Consider the following 27,500-nt stretch of genomic DNA (forward strand, 5'->3'; position numbering starts at 1 on the left):
TCCAGTACCCAGCTGTCAGAGACACCAACCAGACCCAGAGAGTAGAGTCTCCAGTACCCAGATGTCAGAGACTCCAACCAGACCCAGAGAGTAGAGTCTCCAGTACCCAGCTGTCAGGGACTCCAACCAGACCCAGAGAGTAGAGTCTCCAGTACCCAGCTGTCTCTATGAAGAGTGACTGGTCCATGGACAATCTCCACATTTTATCAGCAGAACGACGCAATTTGATCAAAGGTAATATTACTTTTATTGTTCAGAGGGTTTTGAGTTCACTTCCTGAACCAACCTGAAACAGGATACTTCTATCATCATTGAAATGGGCATTGTGTTTTTCCCTTTTGTGTAAAATGCTAAATCCCTACTATAACTATGGCAGCGAGGACCAGATATACTGAATTACTGTGTTGATGTGTCTATATAGCTGATCAAATCTTTCCATGATGGAGGACCAGATATACTGAATTACTCTGTTGTTGTGTCTCTACAGCTGAACAACTATTTCCATAATGGAGGACCAGATATACTGAATTACTGTGTTGTTGTGTCTCTACAGCTGATCAAATCTTTCCATGATGGAGGACCAGATACACTGAATTACTGTGTTGTTGTGTCTCTATAGCTGAACAACTCTTTCCATAATGGGGGACCAGATATACTGAATTACTGTCTTGATGTGTCTATACAGCTGAACAACTCTTTCCACGATGGCCTTGTCATTGAAACATCCTAGAAGATCAAGGTGTGAATAAAGCCGTTAGATCATAATGTTGACAATACAATAGCCATGACAATAGCCTGGAAACCTAACAAATATACCCCACTAAATATAATTCTAATAAACCTTGTATTGTCCATCTAGATGCCATGTGGAGTGGCTTAGTGTCCTGTTCTCTCCTCCCCCCAACAACGAGCCATATGGAGTGGCTTAGTGTCCTGTTCTCTCCTCCCCCAACAACGAGCCATATGGAGTGGCTTAGTGTCCTGTTCTCTCCTCCCCCAACAACGAGCCATATGGAGTGGCTTAGTGTCCTGTTCTCTCCTCCCCCCAACAACGAGCCATATTGAGTGGCTTAGTGTCCTGTTCTCTCCCCTCCCCCAACAACGAGCCATATGGAGTGGCTTAGTGTCCTGTTCTCTCCCCCCCCCCCCCAACAACGAGCCATATGGAGTGGCTTAGTGTCCTGTTCTCTCCCCCCCCCCCCCCCAACAACGAGCCATATGGAGTGGCTTAGTGTCCTGTTCTCTCCCCCCAACAACGAGCCATATGGAGTGGCTTAGTGTCCTGTTCTCTCCTCCCCCAACAACGAGCCATATGGAGTGGCTTAGTGTCCTGTTCTCCCCCCCCCCCCCCCCCAACAACGAGCCATATGGAGTGGCTTAGTGTCCTGTTCTCTCCCCCCCCCCCCCCAACAACAAGCCATATGGAGTGGCTTAGTGTCCTGTTCTCTCCCCCCAACAACGAGCCATATGGAGTGGCTTAGTGTCCTGTTCTCTCCCCCCCCCCCCCAACAACGAGCCATATGGAGTGGCTTAGTGTCCTGTTCTCTCCTCCCCCCAACAACGAGCCATATGCAGTGGCTTATTGTCCTGTTTCCCCCTTCCCCCAACAATGAGCCATATGGAGTGGCTTAGTGTCCTGTTCTCTCCTCCCCCAACAACGAGTCATATGGAGTGGCTTAGTGTCCTGTTCTCTCCCCCCAACAACGAGCCATATGGAGTGGCTTAGTGTCCTGTTCTCTCCTCCCCCAACAACGAGCCATATGTAGTGGCTTAGTGTCCTGTTCTCTCCGCCCCCCAACAACGAGTCATATGGAGTGGCTTAGTGTCCTGTTCTCTCCTCCCCCAACAACGAGCCATATGGAGTGGCTTAGTGTCCTGTTCTCTCCTCCCCCAACAACGAGTCATATGGAGTGGCTTAGTGTCCTGTTCTCTCCTCCCCCAACAACGAGTCATATGGAGTGGCTTAGTGTCCTGTTCTCTCCCCCCAACAACGAGCCATATGGAGTGGCTTAGTGTCCTGTTCTCTCCTCCCCCCAACAACGAGCCATATGGAGTGGCTTAGTGTCCTGTTCTCTCCTCCCCCAACAACGAGCCATATGTAGTGGCTTAGTGTCCTGTTCTCTCCGCCCCCCAACAACGAGTCATATGGAGTGGCTTAGTGTCCTGTTCTCTCCTCCCCCCAACAACGAGCCATATGGAGTGGCTTAGTGTCCTGTTCTCTCCTCCCCCAACAACGAGCCATATGGAGTGGCTTAGTGTCCTGTTCTCTCCTCCCCCAACAACGAGCCATATGGAGTAGCTTAGTGTCCTGTTCTCTCCTCCCCCAACAACAAGTCATAGCTGGAGTGGCTTAGTGTCCTGTTCTCTCCTCCCCCAACAACGAGCCATATGGAGTGGCTTAGTGTCCTGTTCTCTCCTCCCCCAACAACGAGCCATATGGAGTGGCTTAGTGTCCTGTTCTCTCCTCCCCCCAACAACGAGCCATATGGAGTGGCTTAGTGTCCTGTTCTCTCCTCCCCCCAACAACGAGCCATATGGAGTGGCTTAGTGTCCTGTTCTCTCCCCCCAACAACGAGCCATATGGAGTGGCTTAGTGTCCTGTTCTCTCCTCCCCCCAACAACGAGCCATATGGAGTGGCTTAGTGTCCTGTTCTCTCCTCCCCCCAACAACGAGCCATAGCCGAAGTGGCTTAGTGTTCTGATCTCTCCGGCCCCCAACAAACGTTTCCTAAACTACTGCCAGTAATGTTGAGACCAGGGTGGGACCCACTGACTCCTTCCTGAACAGATCAGTAATGTTGAGACCAGGGTGGGACCCACTGACTCCTTCCTCAACAGATCAGTAATGTTGAGACCAGGGTGGGACCCACTGACTCCTTCCTCAACAGATCAGTAATGTTGAGGCCAGGGTGGGACCCCACAGACTCTTTCTTGAACAGATCAGTAATGTTGAGACCAGGGTGGGACCCACTGACTCCTTCCTCAACAGATCAGTAATGTTGAGGCCAGGGTGGGACCCACTGACTCCTTCCTGAACAGATCAGTAATGTAGAGGCCAGGGTGGGACCCACTGACTCCTTCCTGAACAGATCAGTAATGTGGAGACCAGGGTGGGACCCACTGACTCCTTCCTCAACAGATCAGTAATGTTGAGACCAGGGTGGGACCCACTGACTCCTTCTTGAACAGATCAGTAATGTTGAGACCAGGGTGGAACCCACTGACTCCTTCCTCAACAGATCAGTAATGTAGAGGCCAGGGTGGGACCCACTGACTCCTTCCTGAACAGATCAGTAATGTGGAGGCCAGGGTGGGACCCACTGACTCCTTCCTCAACAGATCAGTAATGTTGAGGCCAGGGTGGGACCCACTGACTGTATCCTGAATCCTGAACAGATTAGTAATATTGAGGCCAGGGCGGGACCCCACAGACTGTATCCTGAATCCTGAACAGATCAGCCAAGACAAGAAGTGGTAGCTGAGCAGCTGAAGGTCTGTCAAAGGCTAATCTCGGTTAATCCAGAACTAAAATCTGGCGTAATTTGGTAATTTCTGTTTCCGTACTGTAGTCTGTCCACGAGAGATTAGCCAAAGGTAGACTACCCAACACACGTACAGAGTTCAAAGGTCAACTGCACCTAGAACATAGATACAGACCGCTCGTCATCAGGAAGTTGCTCTCTGAGCAGAAAGGGAGATCAACTGTACCTAGAAAATAGATACAGACCGCTCGTCATCAGGAAGTTGCTCTCTGAGCAGAATGGGAGATCAACTGTACCTAGAAAATAGATACAGACCGCTCGTCATCAGGAAGTTGCTCTCTGAGCAGAATGGGAGATCAACTGTACCTAGAACATAGATACAGACCGCTCGTCATCAGGAAGTTGCTCTCTGAGCAGAATGGGAGATCAACTGTACCTAGAACATAGATACAGACCGCTCGTCATCAGGAAGTTGCTCTCTGAGCAGAACGGGAAACATCTCAATGATTTGACATGTTCTGGCAGTGAATTCAGGCTACAAGGTAAGATTATTGTGAAGTGTGTAGAGAAATGAAATGTATGGTGTAATTATAGTATAGTGAATCCTGGGACAGGCGCTAACTGGGATTGGGTAAGTCAAATTCAAAAACATATAGCATATGAATATATCATAGTTCTACATTTCACATTTCGTATGAAATATGTAATTGTATCATATTTGTTCCACTATATTGCGACGATCCTCAGTATATGAGCCACGTTACAATTCCCACCAAGTGGGTTAACCCTCTTAGTGCCAATGGCATGATGTGTAGGGTGTTTGCCTTTCACGCCAACAACCTGGGTTTGCTTCCCTGCCCCGCCGTTTGCTACAGAAGTGGGATGGTGGCCAAGAGGCCATCAGAAAGCCTGGATGTGTGAGGGGGCTGAGTAGTGCCTTTGATGTTGAAAATTGTATTTGTCGTCAGTAAAACAAAAAGTACTTTCAGAGTTTTTGTAGAATTAAGATATACTTTATTACACAGATAATAGAGCCGAGGTGGTCTGCAGAGCATCTAACTTTCCACCTCTCAGCTCTCAGTTTGTATACAGTTTCATCCTTACTCATTTTACATCCATTTTAGCTTAATCCCTCCCTGTTTGGTTCCTCCACCATTGTCTCCAGTTTTCACCTCTTGACCGCTCCGCCCACTTCCTTATTTTATAATAATGGCGGTATCTGACTTCTCTCCCTTCTAATTCAGTGTCTGGAAACATTAGTGGCGGGACCAAGGCCTGTCCTGTAAAAATAACAGCCCTGTCCTGTAGAAATAACAGCCCTGTCCTGTAGAAATAACAGCCCTGTCATGTAAAAATAACAGCCCTGTCATGTAGAAATAACAGCCCTGTCCTGTAGAAATAACAGCCCTGTCCTGTAGAAATAACAGCCCTGTCCTGTAAAAATAACAGCCCTGTCCTGTAAAAATAACAGCCCTGTCCTGTAGAAATAACAGCCCTGTCCTGTAAAAATTACAGCCCTGTCCTGTAAAAATAGCAGAGCCATTTCCTGGCTCCATTCTGACCCCCTAATTGATTCCCATACCTATCAATCGGTACTTAAACATGGCTTAAACATGGCAGGTCCATAATCAATTTCTCAATCATATACAGTTCCCACACATAGCAGGCAGTTCTCACACATAGCAGGCAGTTCCCACACATAGCAGGCAGTTCTCACACATAGCAGGCAGTTCCCACACATAGCAGGCAGTTCTCACACATAGCAGGCAGTTCCCACACATTGCAGGCATTCTTCCAAGCCTCTTCCTTCTGTACCACTCAGTCCCAACACCTGTCATGCTGTGATTAACCATGTTTAACTTATAGTCTGAACTATGTTTAACCCCTGGCTCCGTTCCAGGAATATGCCTAAGGAGGGAGGCAAAGGGCAACAGTCTGGTTTCAGTCACTGATAAGGCAGGACAGCCGTGGATTAGGGAGGAGCGAGGAATTCGACCCGAAGTCAGATCAGATAAAGAGAGAAGAAACTTCCACGCCCACGAAGGTTCTAGCATCAGGCAGGGCCATGACTACACCAGCGAGAGGAACCAATGAAGTTCCTGCCTAGCAACAGAGATGTAACTATGTTTAACCCTGGCTCCGTGCTTGTCATGTTGTGATTAACTGTTTAACTTATAGTCTACTGAGTCTAAAAGGATTGAACTATAGTCTACTGAAAAATCCCCAATACCTTCCTGTTTTGGAGGGGGCTGTGTAGTGAGCCACGTTACAATTCCCACCATGTGGGTTAACCCTATTGCCATGTGTAGGGTGTTTGCCTTTCTCGCCAGCGACCCGGGTTCACTTGTACTGGTAACACAGGTATTCATACTACTGTCTATCCAAGAAGAAGAGTCTTTCCTCTACTGTACTGGTAACACAGGTATTCATACTACTGTCTATCCAAGAAGAAGGGTCTTTCCTCTACTGTACTGGTAACACAGGTATTCATACTACTGTCTATCCAAGAAGAAGGGTATTTCCTCTACTGTACTGGTAACAAATCAGTGGAGGCTGGTGACTTGATAAATCAAGGAGGATGGGAGACCCATGGTATAGGCGCGGAACGCACGGAGATGTCAAAGTGTTTTTAAAAATCGTCAAAGAGTAATTATTTTAACCTAAAGCATTTAATAAAGACATTTATAGTACAATATTATGGGGAATGGGAATGAGAGGGATACTTCCACAGTGCTGGGAAGGGATCACAGCAGTGATTGGATGAGAGGGCTGCTTCCACAGTGTTGGGAAGGGATCACAGCAGTGATTGAATGAGAGGGCTACTTCCACAGTGTTGGGAAGGGATCACAGCAGTGATTGGATGAGAGGGCTGCTTCCACAGTGTTGGGAAGGGATCACAGCAGTGATTGGATGAGAGGGCTACTTCCACAGTGTTGGGAAGGGATCACAGCAGTGATTGGATGAGAGGGCTGCTTCCACAGTGTTGGGAAGGGATCACAGCAGTGATTGAATGAGAGGGCTACTTCCACAGTGTTGGGAAGGGATCACAGCAGTGATTGGATGAGAGGGCTGCTTCCACAGTGTTGGGAAGGGATCACAGCAGTGATTGGATGAGAGGGCTGCTTCCACAGTGTTGGGAAGGGATCACAGCAGTGATTGGATGAGAGGGCTACTTCCACAGTGTTGGGAAGGGATCACAGCAGTGATTGGATGAGAGGGATACTTCCACAGTGTTGGGAAGGGATCACAGCAGTGATTGGATGAGAGGGCTGCTTCCACAGTGTTGGGAAGGGATCACAGCAGTGATTGGATGAGAGGGCTGCTTCCACAGTGTTGGGAAGGGATCACAGCAGTGATTGGATGAGAGGGCTACTTCCACAGTGCTGGGAAGGGATCACAGCAGTGATTGGATGAGAGGGCTGCTTCCACAGTGTTGGGAAGGGATCACAGCAGTGATTGAATGAGGGTATGAGGCATGTGTTGAGGTGTTCAGAGGCTTGACTTCAGTGCAGGACAGGAATTGACTGGGAAGACAAAAAACAATAGCACAACACACTACACAGTTAGAGACCAAAGAGCTGAGAAGGAGACAGGCCAAGCAAGGAGTAAAATCATTGATGTGTAATAATGTCATTGTGTTTCTGTATGTGATTGACTCTACATACAGTAACGAGAGAAAATTGATAGGGGTACTCCCAGTGCTTGGAGAGGAAACATTCCAATGTGCCAGTGGATGAGCGGGGGACATGAGACGTGGCTTCAGTTCATGTCAGGACAGAGTTGACAATGGTAGTAGAGTGGAGTTGTCATCACCTCTTAATCAGGGAACAGGAGGGGACTTAGCCGGAAATACACATAGCAGATACATTCCATTACAGCTGCGCACTCATAGGTTTGAACAACAAGTTTCTCCGTGAAGTTAAACACAGAGTTCGCATCTCGCCCACTTGACACATCAAAGTAGCCCAAGAAACATTCCTGAATAACGCCCTGATCATCCACATACCTGATGATAACTGACAACTGCAAGCAGACTGGTGACACCATAGGTCCCAGAGTAGGGGGGCCATTTACCTCCTGGGGCCCAGAGTACCAGACTGGTGGCACCATAGGTCCCAGAGTAGGGGGGCCATTTACCTCCTGGGGCCCCAGAGTACCAGACTGGTGGCACCATAGGTCCCAGAGTAGGGGGGCAATTTACCTCCTGGGGCCCAGAGTTTATCCTTATCTGTTAACCTAACCAGTAAAACTCTGGACCCTATGTAAAAAATGTAACGTAAAAAAATTAAGAAAAACCCTGGAATGAGTAGGTGTGTCCAAACTTTTGACTGGTACTGTACTTCAGATATGGCCTACATATCCTATATGACCAGCCTAAACCTGTTCAGATCAGTTCCCATTGGCTATCAGTAGCAGGACTGATCACCTACAAATCGGTGTTAAGTCTAAATAACAGGGCATGTAGCCTAAGCCCAATATTTTCACAACATTTCCTACGGAGACCATCTGGGCCCGGTTTCCCAAAAAGCATCTTAAGGCTAAGTTTATCAGTAGAACCTTTGTAGGAGCATTGTTAAATCTCCGAGCTGTTTCCCCAAAAAACATTGTTACTAAAGTTCAAGTGCACTTGAAAACGCTCATTATTTACCGACTGCCTCAGATCACTCGTAGAACAGCCAAGTGCGTCGTTAGATGCGTTGTTTCACTACAAAACAAGACACCACAGTTGCCATACTCAAAGAGAAAGAGAGTCTCTGTCAGAAAACACAACTGACTGGCTTTTAAAACCAGGGGATTTGACATGGTAATGCAAAACCAGAAACAGGCGGGGCAATACTGAGGAACGTCCACTGATTGGTCCACCTCAGCAATCAGCAGACGAACGGATGTCGGACAGGTGGGACACCCCAACGACCACCAATCAGGAAAACAAGGGACACCTGTGATTAGGGCTGAAGGAGAGGGAAAACAAATACACATACAGGATACCTGTTTCCATAACAACGTCTATCCAAATCTTGTTTAGGTACTAAGTAAATTTTATTGGCCATCACACTCTGTGTTCAACCGATTTTAAATCCACGATTAAATAAGAAAACAGAGCTTTGGTGGCGTCCTCATTGCTTTCCATAAAGTAGGATTTACGGCTAGAATGTTTATTTGTAGTTTGTCTCTAGGGTTTTTGAACAAAACCAAGTAATTGGCGTTCAGGCTAATGGTATGGCTATTTTACCTTGGTGAAACACATTTCGTACCAAGTATCACACTGACAAGTTTTGATGATGAGTATATTGAGTAAAAGCTTGAGCTATTTCAGGATGTTCAATACCAGCAAAAAACATATAATCCAAAACCAGCAGATGTTCTTTTATGAGGAGGTAAGAATTCATCATCAGACAGGGATGCTGGTATTCCTTCAACAAATTAGATTTTTATTTTCTTCATCAACTCATCATACAAAAGTTGATAACATGAATAACACCACACAATATTGTCAGGTTTCTGAGATAATACATGTTCAGAATTCTCTAAAATCCTTTTTACAAAACAAGTTTTACCGCTATTGGATGGTCCTGCGATTAAGGCTGAAGATGGTAGTTGCAACCTAGGATGAAAACCTTCTACAGCATCCATTGTATCTTCAGGGTTAAGACACACAAGGATTGTAACATAAAGTCAGTAACCAAAGGGTAAGGTGGTCCCGTCAGGTAAAAGTCATCTCTTGTCACAGACGACCCGGAATCTTTTAGTAAGTGGGGCATTACGTAGATGGAAACCCTTTTAATCCCTAACAATATTTTTGTAGGAGTTTCAACATTTCTAAAACACTATTTAGGTCGTTTATAAAACCCTCGACTAAGCGTGTGATTGATTCCAAGTTTACACGCATGGAATTTTCATAGTTTTGTGTCACGCTTTTGGCTTTCAACACTACGTGATTGTTTTTAGTCCTAAAAGCATAGCTTTTGGGTCCACAGGATGACCACTCTATGATATGGTCACCATCTTCGAGTTCACTCGTTAAACCACCCAGATAGTTGCTAAGAGGGGGGTTCCAATCACCAGGTTTGCTTCCATAGACCCCAGAGTCTGTGTCATGGTAAAGAACCCGACTCTGCAGGTGCTCCATGAGGGTGTGTAGTTCAAGTCGCCCATAGGCCGTGGTAAAAGCTGCTAGAAACACGTTTCCATTACTCGGGGGTAGAACCCACTTCTTGTTACGTCTCCATTAAACCAGAGCTTTGAAATGTCAGATTGGTCTGAAAAAACCAATCCCATAAATTCTTCGGGATCTTTAATGATAGATGTTGTTAACATATTGCTTCTCTGGGAAAATATGCCCCCCAAACTGTTCAAGAAAAGCTTGCACACCTTTATTTTGGCTTTGTTGACCTCTATTCTGTCAGGGTCAAGACGTATGCCCTCTTTTTCATGATAGTCCTGAATGTATCTGTCTTTGCTCTCTTGATCAGTGACTGATGCAGGAAACCCTGACGCCATTTGCTTGCCTCTCAAGAAGGTCTTGATGTACTCTTTAAAAAGAGTGTCTGATTTCCTGGGAAAGTTCCACACTTCAAAGACTTTGGCCACACGACACCCCTTCTCTATAGCCTTAGAGAATTCAACGGTGACCCATTTTATTTTTTTATTTCACCTTTATTTAACCAGGTAAGCCAGTTGAGAACAAGTTCTCATTTACAACTGCGACCATACACCATACACCGGTCAGGGCTCTTTCTTGATCTGAATGATCACAAGGCTTTTCCTGGTTGTTGTTTTCACTGCAGGTGCGACAAAGGGGAAAGAAACATTTTCCTTGAGGTCCTTTGTAAGGCAACACTGACAAAAACAAGCCCCGGGGAGGGTAAACAGTTGCTTTTATCAAAGCAAAATAGTTTTGTGGTAAGTCAAAGTCACAGTGAATAATTTCAGGATGCCCCAAAGGATAACAAGAGGAACTCATTACTTGAGGATAAAGGGAAGTATAATCTATATATCCAATTTCCTCATCAGCTATATAACGTAAGGTCAAAGCATTGGTACAACCCCCAAACAAGGCCTGGTGGGCTCCAGGGGTTGGGGTCAAAGGTGGAAAGGAAAGCTGGAACATGACGATCAGACCTTGTGAGTTCTGTCCCGTCGTACTCCCACATCACCTTCCCTTTCACCCCATCAGCAGCCTGGAAAGAGGACCACTTGTCTTGGAGCTCCTGGTACATTTCCCCCAAAAGTCTTTTGGGTTCAGACACACATGGCCTGGGGCAGAAAGCAAGATTTACAACCATGGAAGAAACAACCGTTGTACTCAAACACTGTCTCAACAATCTGTGTGTACTCATCTACATGGTAGGGGCCAATCTTTTTTTCACCTATCTTCTTTCGAATCCCTTGATCAAATCAAATCAAATTGTATTTGTCACATGCGCCAAATACAGCAGGTGTAGACCTTACAGTGAAATACTTACTTACAAGCCCTTAACCAACAATGCAGATTAAAAAAAATAAGTGTTAAGAAAATGTGTTAAGAAAGTAAAAAAATTAAATTAAATAAAAAACTAATAATTAAGGAGCAACAATAAAATAACAGTAGCGAGGCTATATACAGGGGGTACCGGTACAGAGTCAATGTGCAGGGGCACCGTTTAGTCGAGGTAATTGAGGTAATATGTACATGCAGGCAGAGGTAAATGGACTATGGTTAATAAACAGAGAGCAGCAGCAGTGTAAAAATGGGGTCGAAGCTGTTAAGAAGCCTTTTGGACCTAGACTTGGCGCTCCGGTACCGCTTGCCGTGCGGTAGCAGAGAGAACAGTTTATGACTAGGGTGGCTGGAGTCTTTGACAATTATTTGGGCCTTCCTCTGACACCGCCTGGTATAGAGGTCCTGGATGGAAGGAAACTTGATCCCAGTGATGTACTGGGCCGTACACACTACCCTCTCTAATGCCAACAAGGTGTTGCACCCAATGTCATAGCCCAAGGTAGTCAAATCTTGTGTTTTGTAGACCCAGCCTTCAACCAGAGATACATTGAGAGTTTAAGTTTCTTGCCCATGAGATTGGCTCAAATGCCAGAGGCATTGGGGTTTTGAAAACTTTGTGAAAGGATGGTTTCCTCATTTCTTCACGTCTGAGGAGAATCAACATTATATTGGATCTTATCCTGGTCCCGAAATGTACAGGTGTGATCAAATGTCTCCCAAAGAGAGAGAGAGAGATTCATGACTTAGTATGAGACAGTACGCCATAATACCTTTGATTTCCATAAAGAGATGGAATTATATTGTGATAATGATGTGGCTATACTGCGAGAAGGATGCTTCAGATTCAGAGCAGAGGTAATCAAAGATGCATGCATTGACCCCTTGAGTTGTGCAACTATTGCATCGGCATGTATGAAAACTTATCGTAGACACTTTTTACCTCCAGCCTCTATAGCTTTTCCGTCGCCCTGACAACTACCGTAGACAATACAAGTCATACTCTAATGCTATTCCATCGCCCTGACAACTACCGTAGACAATACAAGTCATACTCTAATGCTATTCCGTCGCCCTGACAACTACCGTAGACAATACAAGTCACACTCTAATGCTATTCCGTCGCCCTGACAACTACCGTATACAATACAAGTCAGACTCTAATGCTATTCCATCGCCCTGACAACTACCGTAGACAATACAAGTCATACTCTAATGCTATTCCATCGCCCTGACAACTACCGTAGACAATACAAGTCATACTCTAATGCTATTCCATTGCCCTGACAACTACCGTAGACAATACAAGTCATACTCTAATGCTATTCCATCTCCCTGACAACTACCGTAGACAATACAAGTCATACTCTAATGCTATTCCACCGCCCTGACAACTACCGTAGACAATACAAGTCATACTCTAATGCTATTCCATCGCCCTGACAACTACCGTAGACAATACAAGTCATACTCTAATGCTATTCCATCGCCCTGACAACTACCGTAGACAATACAAGTCATACTCTAATGCTATTCCATCGCCCTGACAACTACCGTAGACAATACAAGTCATACTCTAATGCTATTCCATCGCCCTGACAACTACCGTAGACAATACAAGTCATACTCTAATGCTATTCCATCGCCCTGACAACTACCGTAGACAATACAAGTCATACTCTAATGCTATTCCATCGCCCTGACAACTACCGTAGACAATACAAGTCATACTCTAATGCTATTCCATCGCCCTGACAACTACCGTAGACAATACAAGTCATACTCTAATGCTATTCCATCTCCCTGACAACTACCATAGACAATACAAGTCAGACTCTAGCGGCTCCATTCAATGGTTGGAGTACTTGTCCCAGGCTAAAAACATCTTTATTCAACATGCTTTGAATAAAGGAATCATAGGATCTAGAATTGTGAGCTATAAAAGTGAAGTTTTTGTACTGGAGTTTTCAGAAATGTTTCAGAAAGAGTAGTGTACAATTGGGGTCCTCTGCCGACCACTTTTCACCCTTGAAAGTCATGGTAGATTCAGAAATAGGCAGGTTAACCCCTGATTGCTGATTACTCTCAAAGTCATAAAACACACATTTCTCTGAATGTTCATCTGATGGTTGAAGGTAGCACTCATGTTCCAATTCTTGAGCCACTTCTGGGTCTCTGCTTTTCAAAGGCCCTTTACAGATAGGGCAGTGTAGGATACCATATACGTGAGGTTGGGGGGGTTGTCTAATTTAAGGTTGGGGTTAGCTCGTGAATTTGTTTAATTAAGGAGCTAAGTTCTGGGAGTACCTGTGATAATGTGTCCTCATTTGTATGAGTTAAAGGAGGTGTGTGTTGTTGTGTATGGGTTGGTCCTAGATCCTTCATTTGTTTGATTAAGGAGTTTAGTTCTAGGGGTATTCTAGAAGTATCCATGTTACATACGGCTATATCCTTTGTTTGGGAGTTTTTTAATCAGATTGCTGCTTATCAAATTTGGCATGTTTTTCTTCCAGAAGGCTATGTCTTGGATGTACTGACGTTTTAGCAAAGCAACCATACGTTTGTGTAACTGGACCTATCTGTCTTTCAGAGCCCTGTAAAAGGCTGTGAGAAACCTATCTTGAAGATCTATATCCTGATCCTCGTCCCCACTGACGCTGTCCTCAATCAGTATACAGTGGGGAGAACAAGTATTTGATACACTGCCGATTTTGCAGGTTTTCCTACTTACAAAGCATGTAGAGGTCTGTAATTTTTATCATAGGTACACTTCAACTGTGAGAGACGGAATCTAAAACAAAAATCCAGAAAATCACATTGTATGATTTTTAAGTAATTAATTTGCATTTTATTGCATGACATAAGTATTTGATACATCAGAAAAGCAGAACTTAATATTTGGTACAGAAACCTTTGTTTGCAATTACAGAGATCATACGTTTCCTGTAGGTCTTGGCCAGGTTTGCACACACTGCAGTAGGGATTTTGGCCCACACCTTCAGGTTTCGGGGCTGTCGCTGGGCAATACGGACTTTCAGCTCCCTCCAAAGATTTTCTATTGGGTTCAGGTCTGGAGACTGGCTAGGCCACTCCAGGACCTTGAGATGCTTCTTACAGAGCCACTCCTTAGTTGCCCTGGCTGTGTGTTTCGGGTCGTTGTCATGCTGGAAGACCCAGCCACGACCAATCTTCAATGCTCTAACTGAGGGAAGGAGGTTGTTGGCCAAGATCTCGCGATACATGGCCCCATCCATCCTCCCCTCAATACAGTGCAGTCGTCCTGTCCCCTTTGCAGAAAAGCATACCCAAAGAATGATGTTTCCACCTCCATGCTTCACGGTTGGGATGGTGTTCTTGGGGTTGTACTCATCCTTCTTCTTCCTCCAAACACGGCGAGAGGAGTTTAGACCAAAAAGCTCTATTTTTGTCTCATCAGAAAATATGACCTTCTCCCATTCCTCATCTGGATCATCCAGATGGTCATTGGCAAACTCCAGACGGGCCTGGACATGCGCTGGCTTGAGCAGGGGGACCTTGCGTGCGCTGCAGGATTTTTATCCATGACGACGTAGTGTGTTACTAATGGTTTTCTTTGAGACTGTGGTCCCAGCTCTCTTTAGGTCATTGACCAGGTCCTGCCGTGTAGTTCTGGGCTGATCCCTCACCTTCCTCATGATCATTGATGCCCCACGAGGTGAGATCTTGCATGGAGCCCCAGACCGAGGATGATTGACCGTCATCTTGAACTTCTTCCATTTTCCAATAATTGCGCCAACAGTTGTTGCCTTCTCACCAAGCTGCTTGCCTATTGTCATGTAGCCCATCCCAGCCTTGTGCAGGTCTACAATTTTATCCCTGATGTCCTTACACAGCTCTCTGGTCTTGGCCATTGTGGAGAGGTTGGAGTCTGTTTGATTGAGTGTGTGGACAGGTGTCTTTTATACAGGTAACGAGTTCAAACAGGTGCAGTTAATACAGGTAATGAGTGGAGAACAGGAGGGCTTCTTAAAGGAAAACTAACAGGTCTGTGAGAGCCGGAAATCTTACTGGTTGGTAGGTGATCAAATAATTATGTCATGCAATAAAATGCAAATTAATTACTTAAAAATCATACAATGTGATTTTCTGGATTTTGGTTTTAGATTCCGTCTCTCACAGTTGAAGTGTACCTATGATAAAAATTACAGACCTCTACATGCTTTGTAAGTAGGAAAACCTGCAAAATCGGCAGAGTATCAAATACTTGTTCTCCCCACTGTAGGCTCTACCTCAGAATGGATTGTATCAAGCTGATTAGCCGCATCGTACCTCAACACATCATCCTCATCATACCTCAACACATCATCCTCATCATAGCTCAACACATCATCCTCATCATAGCTCAACACATCATCCTCATCATACCTCAACACATCATCCTCATCATAGCTCAACACATCATCCTCATCATACATCAACACATCATCCTCATCATAGCTCAACACATCATCCTCATCATAGCTCAACACATCATCCTCATCATACCTCAACACATCATCCTCATCATAGCTCAACACATCATCCTCAACATTAACATCATTATATCAGTATATCAATCAGTATATCATCATTGAATGTATCGACCTGTTTAGATGCAGTAATCAGTACACCATCATCCTCCTCTTCCTCCTCTTCCTCCTCTTCCTCCTCTTCCTCTTGTTGTATTGGGTCTGCTATGCTTGTATAGGCCTTGTAGGAGCCCAAAAAAACAAAACAAAAAAATATATAATAAATAGTGTATTAAAATAATAATAATAATAAATAAATTATAAGAATAAAAACTAATATTTAATTTTTAAATAATAACAAAAAAGTTTAAAAAATGCTTTTTTTAAACAGTTAATTTATTATGTGTTAACATATCAATATATCCTAACTCACTGTTTCTGTTTCTCACTGTTCGGACTTGGGTTCCAGGGAAATAGCTGTCTGTTTGTTGACTAAACCTGTTTTTCTGTGGAGTCATGGAAGGCGTGTTTTCTTCCCACTGTCCATTGTCTGAGTCTGTCTTTTTACAAAAATAATAATCATAATATTGTTTTTAACGTAGTCATTAAAAGTTATATCTATAATAAAACAGGCCATATCCATAAAGAGCATGTTCTTCAATCCAGTCGTTTTCAGACCAATCGTTCTCCTCGGTCAAAGGTGAAGCCATTCTGTCAACTTGAACTATGTGTCTGTGGAGCCGTGCTGGACTTTGAAATAGTGTCGGTGCCCTATTATATACTGAACGCCTCGGGGGGTTTGGAGGCGTGTCTAGGTATGACAATCCCTCTGTTCTTGGGTTGGTTTGAGTTTCGTCTATGTCAAAGCCTGCTGTACAGAAAGAGAGGAGAACGTCGTTTTCACAATCATTCAAGCAGTCATTCAACGGAGGAGTCCATAATGCCTGGGTTGAACGCTGTACACGCTTCTACATGGAGAGTCAGCTGTAAACACAAGATTAAGTTATTAAAACATAGTACACCTTTTGTTTATTGCTTATTATATAAAGATTATTACTAATTTAAATGTTGACTCACATCTAAAATATCTTGATGCCGAGTGACTGAGTAAAGATACAGCTTCAGCGTCTGTTGTTCCTCAAACTCGTTATCCTCTATAACAATCACTTCTGTTTGTGGTGTTGCTTCTTGATCCACATCAATGACTTCGGGTACCTCCTGTATAAATGTAGGGTAACCTGTAGATTTACATAATTTTACAATATAAATTTTTTACTTAAAAATACTGATATTTTACATAAAATAGAAAGGTTCAGAACTTTTGTAAAACATCACAGTACAGTAGAAACACATGGCAAATAGAAATCCAATATGGATGGTGTTAAGAGATAGATGGGAGGTATTGAATAGAGTTGAAGGATGGGACTAATAACAACTAACAACAAATAATAACAAGATAACTAATAACGTAAGCATACTGTGTCCATAATAAGTATATAGGTTGTAGGTTGGGAGCTTTTGGGAAAGAGCACAGTTAGAAAGATATGGTATATAGAAGCAAACCGGATGGACATCATGAAAATGATCGGAGAGGTTGAGAGTAGAAGAAGTTCAGGAGCAAAAACAAACAAAATATAATTATTGTCAAATTGACTGTGTCCATAAAATTTATATAGTAAGTATAAGCTGGAAGTAGAGGCCTAAGCGTTGTTGTTCACTAGTTTACTCCAATTAGGGAAGGGGTTGGAAAGTAATAAAGGGGAATATATTTTATTTTTTAAGGATATGTACTGTATGTATGTACAGTGAGGGAAAAAGTATTTGATCCCCTGCTGATTTTGTACGTTTGCCCACTGACAAAGAAATTATCAGTCTATAATTTTAATGGTAGGTTTATTTGAACAGTGAGAGACAGAATAGCAACAAAAGAAATCCAGAAAAAAGCATTTCAAAAATGTTATGAATTGATTTGCATTTTAATGAGGGAAATAAGAACTCTGAACTAGAGAAAACTTCTGAAGACTTAAAGCAGAAGAACTCTGAATTAAAGAAAACTTCTAAAGACTTAAAGCAGAAGAACTCTGAACTAGAGAAAACTTCTGAAGACTTAAAGCAGAAGAACTCTGAGCTAGAGAAAACTTATGAAGACTTAAAGCAGAAGAACTCTGAATTAAAGAAAACTTCTGAAGACTTAAAGCAGAAGAACTCTGAATTAAAGAAAACTTCTAAAGACTTGAAGCAGAAGAACTCTGAGCTAGAGAAAGACTTGGAGCAGAAGAATCAACAGGAAAAGTCATGTTCTATAAGTTAACCTCAGACTACACTCTTAGAAAAGAAGGCGCTACCTAGAACCGTAATGGTTTTTCAATTATCCTCGTAGGAGAACCCTCTGAAAATATTATTTTTTTGTTACAAGTGGAACCCTTTCACCACTAAAAGGTTCTAAGTAGAACCTTTTCACCACCCAAGGGTTCTACCTGAAACAAAAAAAGGGTTTTCCTATGGGGACAAACGAAGAACCCCTTTGCGTGTAGTATCAAAATAACTATAAATGGGAATTATCTTCTTGGAGATAAGTGTCAGGATCTGGACACTAAACTTGCTGTTTTTGTGTTTTAATCACTGTTTATATCCATTTCTACTCAGAACAGACTAATAATACCCACCCAGTCCTGTAGATGAATACCTCTCTGAGTGGTTCTACAGTGTTTCAGTCCTGTAGATGAATACCTCTCTGAGTGGTTCTACAGTGTCCCAGTCCTGTAGATGAATACCTCTCTGAGTGGTTTTACAGTGTCTCAGTCCTGTAGATGAATACCTCTCTGAGTGGTTTTACAGTGTCCCAGTCCTGTAGATGAATACGTCTCTGAGTGGTTTTACAGTGTCCCAGTCCTGTAGATGAATACCTCTCTGAGTGGTTCTACAGTGTCCCAGTCCTGTAGATGAATACCTCTCTGAGTGGTTCTACAGTGTCCCAGTCCTGTAGATGAATACCTCTCTGAGTGGTTTTACAGTGTTTCAGTCCTGTAGATGAATACCTCTCTGAGTGGTTCTACAGTGTCCCAGTCCTGTAGATGAATACCTCTCTGAGTGGTTCTACAGTGTCCCAGTCCTGTAGATGAATACCTCTCTGAGTGGTTCTCCAGTGTCCCAGTCCTGTAGATGAATACCTCTCTGAGTGGTTCTACAGTGTCCCAGTCCTGTAGATTAATACCTCTCTGAGTGGTTTTACAGTGTCTCAGTCCTGTAGATGAATACCTCTCTGAGTGGTTCTACAGTGTCTCAGTCCTGTAGATGAATACCTCTCTGAGTGGTTCTACAGTGTCTCAGTCCTGTAGATGAATACCTCTCTGAGTGGTTTTACAGTGTCTCCGTCCTGTAGATGAATACCTCTCTCTGAGTGGTTCTACAGTGTCTCAGTCCTGTAGATGAATACCTCTCTGAGTGGTTTTACAGTGTCTCAGTCCTGTAGATGAATACCTCTCTGAGTGGTTTTACAGTGTCTCAGTCCTGTAGATGAATACCTCTCTGAGTGGTTCTACAGTGTCCCAGTCCTGTAGATGAATACCTCTCTGAGTGGTTTTACAGTGTTTCAGTCCTGTAGATGAATACCTCTCAGAGTGGTTCTACAGTGTCTCAGTCCTGTAGATGAATACCTCTCTGATTGGTTTTACAGTGTTTCAGTCCTGTAGATGAATACCTCTCTGAGTGATTTTACAGTGTTTCAATCCTGTAGATGAATACCTCTCTGAGTGGTTTTACAGTGTCCCAGTCCTGTAGATGAATACCTCTCTGAGTGGTTCTACAGTGTCCCAGTCCTGTAGATGAATACCTCTCTGAGTGGTTTTACAGTGTCCCAGTCCTGTAGATGAATACCTCTCTGAGTGGTTTTACAGTGTCTCAGTCCTGTAGATGAATACCTCTCTGAGTGGTTCTACAGTGTCTCAGTCCTGTAGATGAATACCTCTCTCTGAGTGGTTTTACAGTGTCTCAGTCCTGTAGATGAATACCTCTCTGAGTGGTTCTACAATGTTTCTCCACTGTGTTTAATCTACATGATATATAAGCTCTTACTGTTCTCTTCAGACTTGCTCATTCAAAACCTCTATTAGAGGCATTTTCACATTATCCCTGTAGGATCTGCTGGATTCTGGAGTGGTCAGAACATTAAAGCATGATGTGAAAACAAAAGATATCTTGCTTAAAAAAAAAGTAAGCAAACACATTCCCCCTTCCATATGTTTGGGGGAGACTCCCCACACATATGGAAGAAGGTACTCTGGTCAGTTGAGACAAAAATTGAGCGTTTTGGCCATCAAGGAAAACGCTATGTCTGGCGCAAACCCAACACATCTCATCACCCCGAGAACACCATCCCCACAGTGAAGCATGGTGGTGGCAGCATCATGCTGTGGGGATGTTTTTCATCGGCAGGGACTGGGAAACTGGTCAGAATTGAAGGAATGATGGATGGCGCTAAATACAGGGAAATTCTTGAGGGAAACCTGTTTCAGTCTTCCAGAGATTTGAGACTGGGACGGAGGTTCACCTTCCAGCAGGACAATGACCCTAAGCATACTGCTAAAGCAACACTTGAGTGGTTTAAGGGGAAACATTTAAATGTCTTGGAATGGCCTAGTCAAAGCCCAGACCTCAATCCAATTGAGAATCTGTGGTATGACTTAAAGATTGCTGTACACCAGCGAAACCCATCCAACTTGAAGGAGCTGGAGCAGTTTTGCTTTGAAGAATGGGCAAAAATCCCAGTGGCTAGATGTGCCAAGCTTATAGAGACATACCCATAAGAGCGTTGTGCCAGTAACCGAAAGGTCGTTGGTTCTAATCCCCGAGCCGACTAGGTGAAAAACCTGTCGATGTGCCCTTGAGCAAGGCACTTAACCCTAAATGCTCCTGTAAGTCGCTCTGGATAAGAGCGTCTGCTAAATGACCAATTTATTTATACCCCAAGAGACTTGCAGTTGTAATTGCTGCAAAAGGTGGCTCTACTAAGTATTGACTTTGGGGGGGTGAATAGTTATGCACGCTCAAGTTTTCTGTTTTTTTGTCTTATTTCTTGTTTGTTTCACAATAAAAAATATTTTTCATCTTCAAAGTCAAATCAAATCAAATCAAATCAAATTTTATTGGTCACATGCGCCGAATACAACAGGTGCAGACATTACAGTGAAATGCTTACTTACAGCCCTTAACCAACAGTGCATTTATTTTAAACAAAAAAGTAAGAATAAAACAACAACAAAAAAAGTGTTGAGAAAAAAAGAGCAGAAGTAAAATAAAGTGACAGTAGGGAGGCTATATATACAGTAAAATAAAGTGACAGTAGGGAGGCTATATATACAGGGGGGTACCGTTGCAGAGTCAATGTGCGGGGGCACCGGCTAGTTGAGGTAGTTGAGGTAATATGTACATGTGGGTAGAGTTAAAGTGACTATGCATAAATACTTAACAGAGTAGCAGCAGCGTAAAAAGGATGGGGTGGGGGGGCAGTGCAAATAGTCCGGTAGTGATTAGCTGTTCAGGAGTCTTATGGCTTGGGGGTAGAAGCTGTTGAGAAGTCTTTTGGACCTAGACTTGGCACTCCGGTACCGCTTGCCGTGCGGTAGCAGAGAGAACAGTCTATTACTAGGGTGGCTGGAGTCTTTGACAATTTTGAGGGCCTTCCTCTGACACCGCCTGGTATAGAGGTCCTGGATGGCAGGGAGCTTTGCCCCAGTGATGTACTGGGCCGTACGCACTACCCTCTGTAGTGCCTTGCGGTCAGAGGCCAAGCAGTTGCCATACCAGGCGGTGATGCAACCAGTCAGGATGCTCTCGATGGTGCAGCTGTAGAATTTTTTGAGGATCTGAGGACCCATGCCAAATCTTTTTAGTCTCCTGAGGGGGAATAGGCTTTGTCGTGCCCTCTTCACGACTGTCTTGGTGTGTTTGGACCATGATAGTTCGTTGGTGATGTGGACACCAAGGAACTTGAAGCTCTCAACCTGTTCCACTACAGCCCCGTCGATGAGAATGGGGGCGTGCTCAGTCCTCTTTTTTTTCCTGTAGTCCACAATCATCCCCTTTGTCTTGGTCACGTTGAGGGAGAGGTTGTTGTCCTGGCACCACACGGCCAGATCTCTGACCTCCTCCCTATAGGCTGTCTCATCGTTGTCGGTGATCAGGCCTACCACTGTTGTGTCGTCGGCAAACTTAATGATGGTGTTGGAGTCGTGCCTGGCCATGCAGTCATGGGTGAACAGAGAGTACAGGAGGGGACTGAGCACGCACCCCTGAGGGGCCCCCGTGTTGAGGATCAGTGTGGCAGATGTGTTGTTACCTACCCTTACCACCTGGGGGCGGCCCGTCAGGAAGTCCAGGATCCAGTTGCAGAGGGATGTGTTTAGTCCCAGGATCCTTAGCTTAGTGATGAGCTTAGAGGGCACTATGGTGTTGAACGCTGAGCTGTAGTCAATGAATAGCATTCTCACGTAGGTGTTCCTCTTGTCCAGGTGGGAAAGGGCAGTGTGGAGTGCGATAGAGATTGCATCATCTGTGGATCTGTTGATCTGTTGGGGCGGTATGCAAATTGGAGTGGGTCTAGGGTTTCTGGGATTATGCTGTTGATGTGAGCCATGACCAGTCTTTCAAAGCACTTCATGGCTGCAGACGTCAGTGCTACGGGTCGGTAGTCATTTAGGCAGGTTATCTTAGAGTTCTTGGGCACGGGGACTATGGTGGTCTGCTTGAAACATGTTGGTATTACAGACTCAGTCAGGGACATGTTGAAAATGTCAGTGAAGACACTTGCCAGTTGGTCAGCACATGCTCGGAGTACACGTCCTGGTAATCCGTCTGGCCCTGCGGCCTTGTGAATGTTGACCTGCTTAAAAGTCTTACTCACATCGGCTACGGAGAGCGTGATCACATAGTCGTCCGGAACAGCTGGTGCTCTCATGCATGCTTCAGTGTTGCTTGCCTCGAAGCGAGCATAGAAGTGGTTTAGCTCGTCTGGTAGGCTTGTGTCACTGGGCAGCTCGCGGCTATGCTTCCCTTTGTAGTCTGTAATAGTTTTCAAGCCCTGCCACATCCGACGAGCGTCAGAGCCAGTGTAGTATGATTCAATCTTAGACCTGTATTGACTCTTTGCCTGTTTGATGGTTCATCGGAGGTCATAGCGGGATTTCTTATAAGCGTCCGGGTTAGAGTCCCGTTCCTTGAAAGCGGCAGCTCTACCCTTTAGCTCAGTGCGGAAGTTTCCTGTAATCCATGGCTTCTGGTTGGGGTATGTACGTACGGTCAATGTGGGGACGACATCATCGATGCACTTATTGATGAAGCCAGTGACTGATGTGGTGTACTCCTCAATGCTGTCTGAAGAATCCCGGAACATGTTCCAGTCTGTGCTAGCAAAACAGTCCTGTAGCTTAGCATCTGCGTCATCTGACCACTTTTTTATTAACCGAATCACTGGTGCTTCCTGCTTCAGTTTTTGCTTATAAGCAGGAATCAGGAGGATAGAGTTATGGTCAGATTTGCCAAATGGAGGGCGAGGGAGAGCTTTGTATGCGTCTCTGTGTGTGGAGTAAAGGTGGTCTAGAGTTTTTTTCCCTCTGGTTGCACATTTAACATGCTGGTAGAAATTAGGTAGAACGGATTTAAGTTTCCCTGCATTAAAGTCCCCGGCTACTAGGAGCGCTGCATCTGGATGAGCGTTTTCCTGTTGATTAATGGCCTTGTACAACTCATTCAGTGCAATCTTAATGCCAGCATTGGTTTGTGGTGGTAAATAGACAGCTATGAAAAATATAGATGAAAACTGTCTTGGTAAATAGTGTGGTCTACAGCTTATCATAAGATACTCTACCTCAGGCGAGCAAAACCTCTAGACTTCCTTAGTATTTGATTTTGTGCACCAGCTGTTGTTTACAAATATACAGAGACCGCCACCCCTTGTCTTACCGGAGTCTGCCGTTCTGTCCTGTCGATGTAGCGTATAGCCTGCTAGCTGAATGTTATCATTGTTGTCGTTCAGCCACGACTCCGTGAAACATAAGATATTACAGTTTTTAATGTCCCGTTGGTAGGATAACCGTAATCTTAAATCGTCAATTTTATTCTCAAAAGATTGAACGTTGGCTAATAGGATTGATGGGAGAGGCAGTTTACTCGCTCGCCGTCGGATCCTTACAAGGCACCCGGATCTGCGTCCACGATATCTCCGTCTCTTCCTCACGCGAATGACGGGGATCTGGGCCTTGTAGGGTGTCTGTAGGATATCCTTCGCGAACGCCTCGTTGAAGAAAAAATCTTCGTCCAATGCGAGGTGAGTAATCGCTGTCCTGATATCCAGAAGCTCTCTTTGGTTATAAGAGACGATGGCAGAAACATTATTTACAAAATAAATTACAAATAACGCGGAAAAACACACATAATAGTACAATTGGTTAGAGGGCTGTAAAACGGCAGCCATCTTCTCCGGCGCTGTTTACAAAGTGGTAGGCATGTTGTGTAAATCAATTGATACAAACACCCAAAAAATATATTTTAATTCCAGGTTGTAAGGCAACAAAATAGGAAAAATGCCAAGGGGAGTGAATACATTCGCAAACCACTGTATATCATGTATAATTAAAATTAATATGTTTTGTTTAACTGATTGAACAAACGTTTTGTTTTTAACTTTTATTTGTGGTGTGGTTTTCATATCAGCCCTTTTGGGCTTCCCATCCTCACCTGAACACCGTTTTTACCTGTTTATTTTCAAATCAGCCCTTTTGAGCTTCCAGCCTCACCTGAACACGGTTTTTACCTGTTTATTTATCTGCAGTGTTTTGTCTTTCACTTATTTTCTTTGGTGTGAATAAATAAAACCTAAAACCTAATTGAGAAATGGTTTCACTTGCAATGACTTGTTATGTTTAAACCGTGATTTAAACTGAGACTCAATGATATGACATGTAAGGCTGTGTGTCTGCCTGTATTCATATATGGACCTGATTTCCATTCAGACTGCTTTGTCCAGCCAAGTGGCACTTTGTGGGATACATTGAATGTAATGGAGTTGAAGTTGTGTTCCCAGCTGTCCACAGGATGGCGCCAGAGCAGCATAACTGGACTGGTGGGACCTGAGTAATATCTCAGGGAAATACACTATATATCAAATCAAATCAAATCAAATTTTATTGGCCACATGCGCCGAATACAACAGGTGCAGACATTACAGTGAAATGCTTAATTACAGCCCTTAACCAACAGTGCATTTTTTTTTTTTAGAAAAAAAGTAAAATAAAACATCAACAAAAAACTGTTGAGAAAAAAAGAGCAGAAGTAAAATAAAATAACAGTAGGGAGGCTATATATACAGGGGGGTACCGGTGCAGAGTCAATGTGCGGGGTCACCGGCTAGTTGAGGTAGTTGAAGTAATATGTACATGTGGGTAGAGTTAAAGTGACTATGCATAAATAATTACCATAATATACACAAGTATGTGGACACTCTTCAAATGAGTGGATTCTGCTATTTCAGCCACACCCGTTACTGACAGGTGTATACAATCAAGCACACATAGTTACACAGTGCTTTCGGAAAGTATTCAGACCCCTTGACTTTTTCCACATTTTCAGCCTTATTCTAAAATTGATTAAATTGTTTTTTTTAAACTCATCAATCTACACACAACATCCCATAATGACAAAGTTATGGGTTTTTAGAACTCCTGCATTGTCTTGGTTGTGTGCTTAGGGTCATTGTCTTGTTGGAAGGTGAACCTTCACCCCAGTCTGAGGTCCAGAGCGCTCTGGAGCAGGTTTTCATCAAGGATCTTTCTGTACTTTGCTCTGTTCATCTTTCCCTCAATTCTGACTAGTCTCCCAGTCTCTGCCACTGAAAAACATCCCCACAGCATGCTGCCACCACCATGCTTCACCGTAGGTATGGTGCCAGGTTACCTCCAGACGTGACGCTTGGCATTCAAGCCAAAGAGTTCAATCTTGGTTTCATTAGACCAGAGAATCTTGTTTCTTATGGTCTGAGAGTCCTTTAGGTGCCTTTTGGCAAACTCCAAGCGGGCTGTCATGTGCCTTTTACTGAGGAGTGGCTTCAGTCTGGCCACTCTACCATAAAGGCCTGATTGGTGGAGTGCTGCAGAGATGTCCTTCTGGAAGGTTCTCCCATATCCACAGAGGAACTCTGGAGCTCTGTCAGAGTGACCATCGGGTTCTTCACGGGTTCTTCGTCACCTCCCTGACCAAGGCCCTTCTCCCCCGATTGCTCAGTTTGGCCGGGCGGCCAGCTCTAGGAAGAGTCTAGGTGGTTCCAAACTTCTTCCATTTAAGAATGATGGAGGCCACTGTGTTCTTGGGGACCTTCAATGCTGCAGACATTTTTTGGTACCCTTCCCCAGATCTGTGCCTCGACACAATCCTGTCTCGGAGCTCTACGGACAATTCCTTCGACCTCATGGCTTGGTTTTTGCTCTGACATGCACTGTCAACTGTGGGACCTTATGTAGACAGGTGTGTGCCTTTCCAAATCATGTCCAATCAATTGAATTTGAAGTTGAATAAATGTCCTATCCTTTAATCACTGTATATACCTCCTTTTTAATCACGTTGTTTTCCCACTCCGATGTCCGTCTCCAGTCCTTTTCTGCCGTCCATGACGATGTTAACTCCAGTGGTGGAAAAAGTACCCAATTGTCATACTTGAATAAAAGTAAAGATACCTTAACAGAAAATGACTCAACTAAAAGTGAAAGTCACCCAGTAAAATGCTACTTGAGTAAAAGTCTAAAAGTATTTGGTTTTAAATGTACTTCAGTATCAAAAGTAAATGTAATTGCTAAAATATACTAAAGTATCAAAAGTAAAAGTACAAGTATAAATCATTTCAAATTCTTTACATAAAGCAAACCAGACGATTTTCTTGTTTTTAAAATGTACGTTCAGCCAGAGGCAAACTCCAACACTCAGACAATTTACAAACAAAGCATTTGTGTTTAGTGAGTCTGCCAGATCAGAGGCAGTAGGGATGTTCTCTTGATAAGTGTGTGAATTGGACCATTTTCTGTCCTGCTAAGCATTCACAATGTAACGAGTACTTTTGGGTGTCAGGGAAAATGTATGGAGTAAAAAGTATATTATTTTCTTTAGGAATGTAGTGAAGTGAAAGTAAAAGTAGTCAAAAATATGAATAGTAAAGTCAAGTACATATACCCCCAAAAAACGACTTAAGTAGTACTTTAAAGTATTTTTATTTAAGTACTTTACACCACTGGTTAACGCTCTTGCCTCTGCTATCAATACACTGTGCTAACATTAGCCTAGACTGGACCACAGAAAATAACAGTTTTAAACAGTTGTAAAAACCCACTTCTTCCAGACAGAATAGTTCCTGTAGATTCAGACTTACTCATCACCAATCTTTTGTTATGTCTCGTTGGATTCATAACCACGTCTGTATAACAATTCAATAATGATGAGACAGGAGACAGGAATCAGTTCAACCATTTATCTGGAACGTGATCATCTCAATACATACAAACCCCCATGATGCTCTGCAGCACAACCCCAATATACAACAAATACATAGATAAGTAAATGGACACTAAACAAAACTCATAGAGGAATTTAAATGTTCAGTTGTAGAAAGTATGGCCTTGGGATAGGGTCAGAAAGGTCAGTATGTTTGATAACTGGTTACAGAGGTGACATAACAAGCATAAGGTGCATTATAACACAGTGAAGTAGAGGTGGGAGCTAAAAGCAGACATGGACAGTGAGACGGTGTGAGAAGACCTGACCTGAGACACCCAAACAGAAGACGCCATAGCAAAGTCCTGTCCAGTAGGCTATATGGGATTTCCTTTCATCAAAATCCAACACATGGAAATGTGTCCAGTGTGTGTGTGTGTGTCCAGTGTGTGTGTGTCCAGTGTGTGTGTGTGTGAGTGTGTCCAGTGTGTGTGTGTGTCCAGTGTGTGTGTGTGTGTGCGTGAGTCCAGTGTGTGTGTGTGTCCAGTGTGTGTGTGAGTGTGTGTCCAGTGTGTGTGT

The 27,500-nt window shown here is 43.8% G+C and overlaps 1 pseudogene across 1 annotated transcript in view; it reads right to left on the reverse strand.

Annotated features, from left to right (window-relative positions):
• The window catches only part of LOC311140884 (NLR family CARD domain-containing protein 3-like), a 475,271-nt pseudogene that overhangs the window by 437,181 nt on the left and 10,590 nt on the right, over positions 1 to 27,500 (reverse strand). The window lies entirely within an intron of this gene.

Source organism: Coregonus lavaretus (assembly GCF_964263955.1).
Source record: "Coregonus lavaretus genome assembly, chromosome: 2".
NCBI classification, from domain to species: Eukaryota; Metazoa; Chordata; class Actinopteri; order Salmoniformes; family Salmonidae; genus Coregonus; species Coregonus lavaretus.